This window comes from Arachis hypogaea, chromosome 12 (assembly GCF_003086295.3).
Source record: "Arachis hypogaea cultivar Tifrunner chromosome 12, arahy.Tifrunner.gnm2.J5K5, whole genome shotgun sequence".
Taxonomy (NCBI): domain Eukaryota; kingdom Viridiplantae; phylum Streptophyta; class Magnoliopsida; order Fabales; family Fabaceae; genus Arachis; species Arachis hypogaea.
Window position 1 is genome coordinate 73,148,894 of NC_092047.1, and position 11,680 is coordinate 73,160,573.

At 37.3% G+C, this 11,680-nt stretch overlaps 1 non-coding gene across 1 annotated transcript; it reads right to left on the bottom strand.

Annotated features, from left to right (window-relative positions):
• Positions 1-10,873: 10,873 nt before the first annotated feature.
• On the bottom strand, positions 10,874-10,981 carry LOC112731712 (small nucleolar RNA R71). Its single transcript, XR_003167477.1, has one exon. It is a non-coding gene; the product is annotated as a small nucleolar RNA R71 (small nucleolar RNA).
• Positions 10,982-11,680: the final 699 nt, after the last annotated feature.

Below are 11,680 nucleotides of genomic sequence, written 5' to 3' on the forward strand. Positions count from 1 at the left end.
CCAGGGCACGCGGCCGCGTTGGTGACGCGGTCGCGTGGATAGTGTTTTCGCAATATGACGCGATCGCATGGGGCATGCGGTCGCGTCGTGCATCCCCTTTTTTTTATGTATGATAAATGCAGAATGCAATGATTAATATGAATGCTATGCATGATTCTAGGTTCAATAAAGTAAAATGAAAACAAAATAAAAATGAAAGCAATTAAAAAGAATTAAATTGAAAAATAAGCGACCATACCATGGTGGGTTGTCTCCCACCTAGCACTTTTAGTTAAAGTCCTTAAGTTGGACATTGGAGGAGCTTCCTGCTATGGCGGCTTATGTTTAAATTCGTCCAAAAATCTCCACCAGTGCTTGGAATGCCAATAGCCTCCGGGGTCCCATACTAGGCATGTAAAGCTTCTGAGCAGCTTCAGACAAATTTTTAGGCTCCTGGGGTGACGAATGTCAGAATAGATTCCAGGATCCCAAGCCTTACTATTAAATCCGCCTCCGTCTTGATCTATATGTTTCCATCCGGGCGGTTTAAAAAGTAGAATCTCACCATGGTGACCAAACGTTCTCCGTGATCCATGCAATTGAGCATGATACCAATCCATGTACTTCGAGGTGAAGCGTGGAACCTTATTGAACCTTGTGCACCAGCTCTGAGTACGAGCCATTTCCCTCTTACTCTTAAAGCCGCAAAGAGCTCTAAGCTGGCCATCTGTTTCAAGTAAACCATATTCAAGTGAATAAGTAAAGTTATAGGTTAAGGATTGTACCCACTTGAAGCTTGTATTAGGTGGTAATGGCCTTAGGATAGGTGTTTCCGGTGGTTCTGTAAGTTCTACTCCCTTGTGCTCTTCTGTGAATTCCTCCACTTCCTTGCAAGGTTCTACAATTGTATCTGTGTCCTGGTCAAAGTCTTCTATGTCTTCCTCATCACTTGAGTCAAATATTGGAGGTTGAGAGAAATCTACCTCCGCATCGTCTTCATATTCACTTGGGGAAGATTCTTCGACCTCAGAGAATTCACTTGCGGATGCCAGTTCATTACTAAGAGAATTGGACTTGTGACTATCATCATCAAGGGAATTTGTGTCCTGGGTTATTCCGTCTGATTCTTCATGAACAACTTGCCTTGGAGATTGTACAATATCCTTCTTAGCATCAACTGCAGCATCCTTGACGGAGTTCTCCTCAGTTCTGGATTCCCATGGAGGTTCAGCATCTCCTAGATCTTCAACCAACTCTTCTTCTTGAACAATGACAGCTTCTTCTACCTGTTCTAGTATGAATTCATTCTCTGTCTTGTCCACTGGAGTTTCTGGTATCTCCTTCATGCTACGCTCTTCGTTAGACTGTTCACATGGGGCTATGGCTGATCCTTGTGTAATTGAGCACCAAGAAACCCATTGAATTACTGCTTGTTCCAGTTGTCGAATGGTTGTTTGAAGTTTATTTACTGTTTCCTTTAGGCGAACCTCTGCTTCTCGGGTTGTCGGACTTGGACATGATACATAGGAAAGTGGCAGTGATTGGGAGTGATTGGATTGGTACTGGGGTAAGGAAGGATCATATGGTGGCGAATGGTGAAAAGAAGCTTGTGAGTGTGGTGGTTCGAGGTTATGTTGAAAGGATGGTTTATATGCACGGGGTGGGGCTTGTTGGTAGTTACAAGGTTGTCCACCATATCTTTCAGCTGGGTATGCACGGTAGAATGGTCTTTGTCCAGGATATCTCGGAGGGTGTTGCTGCCTAAAGGGTTGATTAGATCCTCTTGGCTCCATCCATCCTTGATTGGTCTGACCTTGATGCATATTCCTGCTGTAACTTCTATTTCCTTCAACAAAGTTAGAACCAAACTCAAAGTGAGAGGGGTGAGAATTCATGGTAGCAAATGAAAAATAAAAAGGAAAAACAGGAATAAATAAACAAGTAAAAGAAAAATATTTACAATAACCAATAATAAGGCACACGTTAGCAGTTCCCCGGCAACGGCGCCATTTTGACGTCGGGATTTTTTGCCAGTAAAGAAGTTCATAAAAACAGTCGCGTTGTAGATATAGTCTCTAAACTGACAGAAATCCCTTCGTACAAACGTTTTGGTTGTCACAAGTAACAAACCCCTTTAAAATTGATAACTGAGTATTTAAACCTCGGGTCGTCTTCTCAAGGAATTGCAGGGAAGTATGTTCTTATTATTGGTTATGGAGATTGTAAATTTGGGGTTTTGAGAATAGGGAACAAGTAATTTAAATTGCAATTAAAATAAATAAATAACTGTAAAATAAACTTTTGGCAAGGTATGAGAAATTGGAAGTCCTAGCCCAGTTATCCTTATCAACAATAATGAAAATTGACTCTTGATTCCACTTAGTTAACCTTTACTAGAGCAAGGGAAGGTCAAGTGACTAATTAGTTTGATCTTCAAATCCTAGTTAATCCCTAAGGAAAGATTGGGATTATCGAAGTTCAGTTCAATTAGCAAAGATAACAATTATCACTTATGTTGAGTTAAGATAACTCCTGAGTTACTAATTTCTTAACCAAAGCCAAGAATATAGAAAGCTAAATTAAAATCATAAATATCTGGAATACCTCAAATAAAATACATTCAAAGCAGTAAAATCTAACATGGAAAAGTTCATAAGCCAAATGGGCAACATAAATCAAATACAAATAAAAGCATTAGAGTCAATAAAAATAGAAGCGAAAGTAAATAGAAAGGGACATTGAACCTGGGATCGAGAGTCACTCCTAAAACTAAGAGAAGTCCTAAATCCTAATCCTAAGAGAGAGGAGAGAACCTCTCTCTCTAAAAAAAACTACATCTACTCCTAAAAATTGTGAATTATGAGAGCCTGCTGATGAATGGATGCATTCTCCCACTTTATAGCCTCTAATCTATGTTTTCTGGGCCGCAAACTGGGTTAGAAACAGCCCAGAATTCGCTGGTTGCGAATTCAAACACGCTGATTTTCGTCACTGCGACGCGGCCGCATGGAGCACGCATTTGCGTCACCTAGCATCAGGGCAACTATGATATATTATATATCAAATCGAAGCCTCGGACGTTAGCTTTCCAACACAATTGAAAGCATGTCGTTTGGACCTCTGTAGCTAAAGTTATAGCCATTTGAGTGCGAGAGGGTCAGGCTGACAGCTTTGCAGTTCCTTCAACTTCTTGTATTCCTTCCACTTTTGCATGCTTCCTTTCTATCCTCTAAGCCATTCCTGCCCTATAATCTCTGAAAGCACTTAACACACATATCAAGGCATCTAATGGCAATAAGAGAGAATTAATAATAAGCAATTATAAGATCAAAGAAGCATGTTTTCAGTCATAGCACAAAATCAGGAAGGAAATATAAAACCATGCAAATATTATGAATAAGTGGGTAAAGAGTTGATAAAATCCACTCAATTGAGCACAAGATAAACCATAAAATAGTGGTTTATCACACACGCCCAACAATCGCGAGTTTGAAGCTCGTCACAGTCATCCCTTCCCAGATCCTACTCGGAATACCACAGACAAGGTTTAGACTTTCCGGATCTCAAGAATGACCGCCAATAATTCTAGCCTATACCACGAAGGTTCCAATCTTAAATTAGAAACCCAAGAGATACACATTCAAGCTTGTTTGCATGTAGAACGGAAGTGGTTGTCAGTCACGCGTTCATAGGTGAGAATGGTGATGAGTGTCACATAATCATCACATTCATCATGTTCTTGGGTGCGAATAAATATCTTGGAGAAGAAATAGACTTGAGTTGAATAAAAAAACAATAGTACTTGTATTAATTCATGAAGAACAGCAGAGCTCCACACCTTAATCTATGGTGTGTAGAAACTCCACTGTTGAAAATACAAAAGTGATAATAGTGTAAGCATGGCCGAATGGCCAGCCTCCAAGGTCTAGGGACTAAACGTCCAAAGATGAAAATACAATAGTATAAGGTCCTATTTATAGAGAACAAGTAGCCTAGGGTTTACAGAAATCAGTAATTAATGCCGAAATCTTCTTCCGGGCCCACTTGGTGTGTGCCTGGGCTGAGCATTGAAGCTTCCATATGTAGAGACTTTTCTTGGAGTTAAACGCCAGCTTTTGTGCCAGTTTGGGCGTTTAACTCCAGCTTTTATGCCAGTTCTGGCGTTTTGACGCCAGAATTTTTATGCTGACTTTGAACGCCGGTTTGGGCCATTAAATCTTGGGAAAAGTATAGACTATTATATATTGCTGGAAAGCCCAGGATGTCTACTTTCCAACGCAATTGAGAGAGCGCCAATTGGGCTTCTGTAGCTCCAGAAAATCCACTTTGAGTGCAGGGAGATCAAAATCCAACAGCATCTGCAGTCCTTTTTCAGCCTCTGAATCAGATTTTTGCTCAGGTCCCTCAATTTCAGCCAGAAAATACCTGAAATCACAGAAAAATACATAAGCTCATAGTAAAGTCCAGAAGAGTGATTTTTAAAGAAAAACTAATAAAATATAATAAAAACTAATTAAAATATACTAATGTCAAATTCTTGTAGCAACAGCACCCACCTAATAAGCCTTGGCTTGGCATCCTGTTTAGACATGAGATACTTGAGAGCAGCTTGATCAGTATACACTACAACTTTTGAACCAATCAAGTATTGTCTAAATTTATCAAATGCATATACTATTGCCAAGAGTTCTTTTTTCTGTGGTGGTATAGGTTTTCTGTGCTTCATTTAACACCTTGCTTGCATAGTATATAACATGATGCAGCTTATCCTTTTTTTTGTCCCAGTACAACACCAATTGCAACATCGCTTGCATCACACATGAGTTCAAAAGGAAGTCCCATTCTGGGGGTGTGATGATTGGTGCTGTAGTGAGTTTAGTTTTCAAGGTTTCAAAAGCATGCTTGCAATTATCATCAAAGACAAAAGGATTGTTAACCACTAGCAGGTTGCTTAATGGTTTAGCTATTTTTGAAACATCTTTGATAAATCTTCTGTAAAACCCAGCATATCCAAGAAAACTTCTCACTGCTGTTACATTGACTGGTATAGGAAGCTTTTCTATGATCTCTATCTTGGCTTTGTCAACCTCTATACCCTTGCTTGAAACCTTATGCCCAAGAACAATACCTTCTGGTACCATGAAATGACATTTTTCCCAATTCAAAACTAAATTTATTTTTTAGCATCTTTTCAATACATGGGTTAGATGATGCAGACAAGTGTCAAAAGAGTTATCAAAGACAGAAAAGTCATCCATAAAGACTTTTAAAAATTTTTCTACCATGTTAGAGAATATGGAGAGCATAAACCTTTGAAAAGTTGCTGGAGCATTGCATAGCCCAAAGGGCATCCTCCTGTAGGCGAAGACTCCGAATGGACAGGTGAAGGAGGTCTTTTCTTGGTCTTTGGGATCCACCACTATCTGATTGTATCCAGAATATCTATCCAAGAAGCAGTAGTAGGCATGGCCAGTGATGAGCGGATAATTTATACGCTTTTTGGCATTGTTTTTACATAGTTTTTAGTATGATTTAGTTAGTTTTTAGTATATTTTTATTAGTTTTTAAATAAAAATCACATTTCTGGACTTCACTATGAGTATGTGTATTTTTCTGTGATTTCATGTAATTTCTGACTGAAATTGAGGGACTTGAGCAAAAATCTGATTCAGAGGCTAAAGAAGGACTGCAGATGGTGTTGGATTCTGACCTCCCTACACTCGAAATGGATTTTCTAGAGCTACAGAAACCCAATTGGCACGCTATTAAATGCGTTGGAAATTAGACATCCAGGGCTTTCCATCAATATATAATAGTCCATACTTTGCCTGCGTTTTGACGACGCAAACTGGCGTTCAAACGCCAACTTCCTGCCCTATTCTGGAGTTAAACGCCAGAAACAGGTTGCAAATCAGAGTTAAACGTCAGAAACAGGCTACAACCTGGCGTTTAACTCCAAGAGAAGTCTCTACACGTGTAAAGCTCAATGCTCAGCCCAAGCACACACCAAGTGGGCCCCGGAAGTGGATTTCTGCATCATTTACTTATTTTCTGTAACCCTAGTAACTAGTTTAGTATAAATAGGACTTTTTACTATTGTATTCGAGGTCTTGGTCATTCTGGTTCCCTCTCAGGGGCCGAAGCCAATGAACACTATTATCACTTATGTATTTTCAATGGTGGAGTTTCTACACACCATAGATTAAGGTGTGGAGCTCTGTTGTTCCTCATGAATTAATGTAAATTACTATTGTTTTTCTATTCAATTCAAACTTATTCTTATTCCAAGATATTCACTCGTACTTCAACCTGATGAATGTGATGATCCGTGACACTCATCATCATTCTCGCCTATGAACGCCCTGACAACCACTTCCGTTCTATCTGCAATAGCTTGAGCGTTTATCTCTTGGGCTCTTGGTTCAGATCAGAGTCTTCGTGGTATAAGCTAGAATTATTGGTGGCTGAAAGAACTGAAGATTGATGGTTTAGAAGTTATAGTAAACTCTCGTTGCAAGTATAGTTACTAAACCAAGCAATCAACCTTTCTTACAAACGTTTTAGTTGTCACAAGTAACAAACCCCTTTTAAAATTGATAACCGAATTATTTAAACCTCGGGTCATCTTCTCAAAGAATTGCAGGGAGGTATGTTCTTATTATTGGTTATGAGTTTGTAAATTGGGGTTTTGGAGTTTGGGCAATGGGCACAGGTATATTTATAAATTAAAGCAATAAAAATGAATAAGAGATTTTATGTAATTAGATTAAAAGCCTTGACCCGGAGAAGATTAATCGGAAGTTCTATCCTTGTTGGATTTTTCTCAAGATCAATTGATAATTGAAGGTTGCTTCTACTTAGTTATCCTTTACCAAGTAAAGTAAAAGAAAGTCAAGTAAGTTGGATGTCTACTTCTATTCACAAGTTCTAATCCTCACCCTTGTGTTTGGATTAGCGTCAGTGATTAGAGATCCAGCCAACAATAAACCCAATTACAATTTAACTCTTGAGTAATTCAACTCAAGGGTCTCCAAACATCAATCAACTCTAAAATCAAGTTAGGATCCAACTTAGAACATCAAATAATAGAGGAAGTGATAAATCTGAAATACCTCAATTATATTAAATAAAATATTCAAATCTTAACATGGATATTCATAAATTAAATTGGGAAAATAAATAAAAGGAAAATTGAACCTGATAAAAAAAAACAATCCTGAAAGCAAGAAAAATCCTAATCCTTAATCCTAAGAGAGAGGAGAGAACCTCTCTCTCTAAGAACTACATCTACTCCTAAAATTATGAATATGAAAGCATGATTATGAATGGATGCATTCTCCCACTTTATAGCCTATAATCTGTGTGTTCTGGGCTGAAAACTGGGTCAAAAACAGCTTAGAAATTGCCCCTTGTGATTTTTGTTACGTTCAGGTCGCGGGAAAGTGACGCGGAGGCGTCGTCCACGCGTCCGCGCGGATTGAAGTTCACAAATGCGACGCGGGCGCGTTATTCATGCGTTCGTGTCGCCAAACTTCGGGGCAGCTATGGCAAATTATGTATCAAATCAAAGCCCCGGACGTTAGCTTTCCAACGCAACTAGAACTGCATCATTTGAACCTCTGTAGCTCAAGTTATGATCGTTTGAGTGCAGAAAGGTCAGGCTGGACAGCTTTAGCAGTTCCTTCAGTTTCTTGTATTCCTTCTACTTTTGCATGCTTCCTTTCCATCCTCTAAGCCATTCCTGCCCTGTAATCCCTGAAATCACTTAGCACACATATCAAAGCATCTCATGGTAATAAGAGAGGATTAAACATAGGGAACTTAAGGCCAAAGAAGCATGTTTTCAATCAAAGCACATAATTAGGAAGGCAAATGTAAAACCATGCAAATAGTACGAATAAGTGGGTAAAGAGTTGATAAAAACCACTCAATTGAGCACAAGATAAACCATAAAATAGTGGTTTATCAGCGGCCATTCTTGAGATCCGGAAAGTCTAAACCTTGTCTGTGGTATTCCGAGTGCTGGGCGTAGCGACAGACGCAAAAGGATCAACGGATCTTATTCCAACATGAGTGAGAACCGACAGATGATTAGCCGTGCGGTGACAGCGCATTTGGACCATTTTCACTGAGAGGACGGGAGGTAGCCATTGACGACGGTGATGCTCAACAAACAGCTTGCCATGGAAAGGAGTATGAATGATTGGATGAAGGCAGTAGGAAGGCAGAGATTCAGAAGGAACAAAGCATCTCCATTCGCTTATCTGAAATTCTTACCAATGAATTGCATAAGTATCTCTATCTTATTTTATATTTTATTTATATTTTAATTATCAAAATCCCATTACCTTTTGAATCCACCTGACTGAGATTTACAAGGATGACCATAGCTTGCTTCAAGCCGACAATTTCCGTGGGATCAACCCTTACTCATGTAAGGTTTATTTCTTGGACGACATAGTGCACTTGCTGGTTAGTTGTGTGAAGTTGTGAAGAAGAATTGAGATTATGATAGTGCGTACCAAGTTTTTGGCGCCATTGAGATCACAGTTTCGTGCACCAAGTTTTTAGCGCCGTTGCCGGGGATTGTTCGAGTTTTGGACAACTGACGGTTCATCTTGTTGCTCAGATTAGGTAATTTTATTTTAATTTTAAGCTTTTTGTTTTTATTATTTTTATTTTCGAAAAAACATTTTCAAAAAAAAATATTTTCAAAAAAATAAATTATTCTATGTTCTTCAGAATTTTTAAGAATAAATTCTAGAGATTCATGAGATATGTTGAATCCTGGCTGGCTGTTAAGCCATGTCTAATCTTTTGGACCGAGGTTTCAACTATCCTTAGAAGAGCTTCTTTGTCTTTCTCAGCAAATCAGCTATTGTATGTAATGATCTGTGAAAGCTTGGCTGGCCATTGGCCATGTCTAGTGTTTTGGACCGGAGCTTTCACTGAAAGCTTGGCTGGCTAGTAAGCCATGTCTAATTCCTGGACCGGAGTTTTAGGCTGACATTGTATGATTCCTGGAATTCTCATTAAAAATTTTGAAATGCTTATTTCTCTTTTCCCAAATAATTTTTGAAAAATACAAAAAAAAATTTAATAAAATCATAAAACAAAAAAATAATTTTATGTTTCCTGTTTGAGTCTAGTGTGAAATTGTAAGTTTGGTGTCAATTGCATCTTTTTAACTTTTCTAAAAATTTTCGAAGAACACCTGCATGGAATTGTTCTTCATGATCTTCAAGTTGTTCTTGATGATCTTCTTTGTTTGATCTTTGCAATTTTATGTTTTGTGTCTTTCCTTGTTTTTCATATGCATTTTCAATTTATTAGTGTTTCAACATTAAAAATTTCTAAGTTTGGTGTCTTGCATGTCTTTCTTTTCTTAAAAATTTTTAAAATAAGTTCTTGGTGTTCATCTTGACATTCAAAGTGTTCTTGCATGCATATTTTTTACTTTGATCTTAAATTTTCATGTTTTGAGTCATTTTGATCATTTTCTCTCTCCTCATTAAAAATTCAAAAATAAAAAAAAATATATTTCCCTTATTTACAAATAAATTTCGAAAATTTGGTTTGACTTAGTCAAAAATTTTTAAAATTTAGTTGTTTCTTATGAGTCAAGTCAAATTTTCAATTTAAAAATCCTATCTTTTCAAAACCTTTTCAAAAATCAAATCTTTCTCATCTTTTTTTTATTAATATTTTTGAAAACTTTTTTAAAAATCAAAATCTTTACTAACAATTAATGTGATTGATTCAAAACTCTTAAAGTTTGTTACTTGCCTATTAAGAAAGGTTCAATCTTTAAATTTTAGAATCATATCTTTTAGTTTCTTGTTAGTCAAGTAATTAACTTCGATTTTCAAAATCAAATCTTTTAAAATTTCTTTTTCAAATCTCTTTCAAAAATAAATTTCAAATCACATCTTTTTCAAAATCAACTTCAAAATCTTTTCCAACTTCTTATCTTTTCAAAATTGATTTTCAAATCTTTTTCAATTAATCTCATCTTTTTGTTTGATTCTTATCTTTTTCAAAACTACCTAACTAATTGTTTCAAATTTTAATTTTAATTTTATTTCTCTTTTTAATTTTTGAATTCTAACTAATATTTGAAATAAAAAACAAAAATATTTTCCTTTTATTTTAAATTAAATTTGAATTCTCTCCCTCTCTCACATCTCCTTCTATTTATTTATCTACTAACACTTCTCTCCCACCCAAAATTCAAACCCCATCTTCTTCTCTGTGTTCGAATTTTTCTCTTCTCCTTCTTCTATTCTTCTCTTCTTATACTCATAAGGAATCTCTATACTATGACATAGAGGATTCCATATTTTCTTTTCTGTTCTCTTCTTTTTCATATGAGCAGGAATAAGGATAAGAATATTCTTGTTGAAGCTGATCCTGAACCTTAAAGGACTCTGAAGAGGAAGCTAAGGGAAGCTAAAGCACAACTCTCTGGAGAGAACCTGACAGAAATTTTCGAAAAAGAGGGAGACATGGCCGAACCTAATAACAATGGTGGAGATACAAGGAAGATGCTTGGTGACTTTATTGCACCCTCTTCTAACTTCTATGGAAGAAGCATCTCACTTCCTGCAATTGGAGCAAACAATTTTGAACTTAAGCCTCAATTGGTTTCTCTAATGTAGCAGAATTGCAAGTTTCATGGACTTCCAATGGAAGATCCTCATTAGTTTTTAGTTGAATTCTTGCAAATCTGTGACACTCTCAAGACCAATGAATCTACAGGCTTATGCTTTTCCCTTTTACTGTAAGAGACAAAGCTAGAACATGATTGGATTCACAATCTAAGGATAGCCTGAACTCTTGGGATAAGCTGGTCAGTGCTTTTCTGGCCAAATTCTTTCCACTTTAAAAGATGAGCAAGCTTAGAGTGGAAATCCAAACCTTCAGACAGAAGGAAGGAGAATCCCTCTATGAAGCTTGGGAAAGATATAAGCAACTGATCAAAAGGTGTCCTACTGACATGCTTCCAGAATGGAGCATCATATGTATATTCTATGATGGTCTGACTGAGTTGTCAAAAATGTCATTGGACCATTCTGCAGGAGGATCTCTTCATCTGAAAACCCCTGCAGAAGCTCAGGAACTCATTAAAATGGTTGCAAATAACCAGTTCATGTACCCCTCTGAGAGGAATCCTGTGAACAATGGGACACCTCAGAAGAAGGGAGTTCTTGAAATTGATACTCTGAATGCCATATTGGCTTAGAACAAAATATTGACTCAGCAAGTCAATATAATTTCTCAAAGTCTGAATGGATTGCAAGCTGCATCCAACAGTACTAAAAAAGCATCTTCTGAAGAAGAAACTTATGATCCTAAGAATCCTGCAATGGCAGAGGTGAATTACATGGGAGAACCCTATGGAAACACCTATAATCCTTCATGGAGAAATCATCCAAATTTCTCATGGAAGGACCAACAGAAGCCTCAACAAGGCTTTAATAATAATGGTGGAAGAAATAGGTTTAGCAATAGCAAGCCTTTTCCATCATCTTCTCAGCAACAGACAGTGAATTCTGAACAAAGCCATTCTGGCCTGACAATTATAGTCTCTGATCTATCCAAAACCATACTAAGTTTTATGAATGAAACAAGGTCCTCCATTAGAAATTTGGAAGCACAGGTGGGTCAGCTGAGTAAGAAGATTACTGAAACTCCTCCCAAT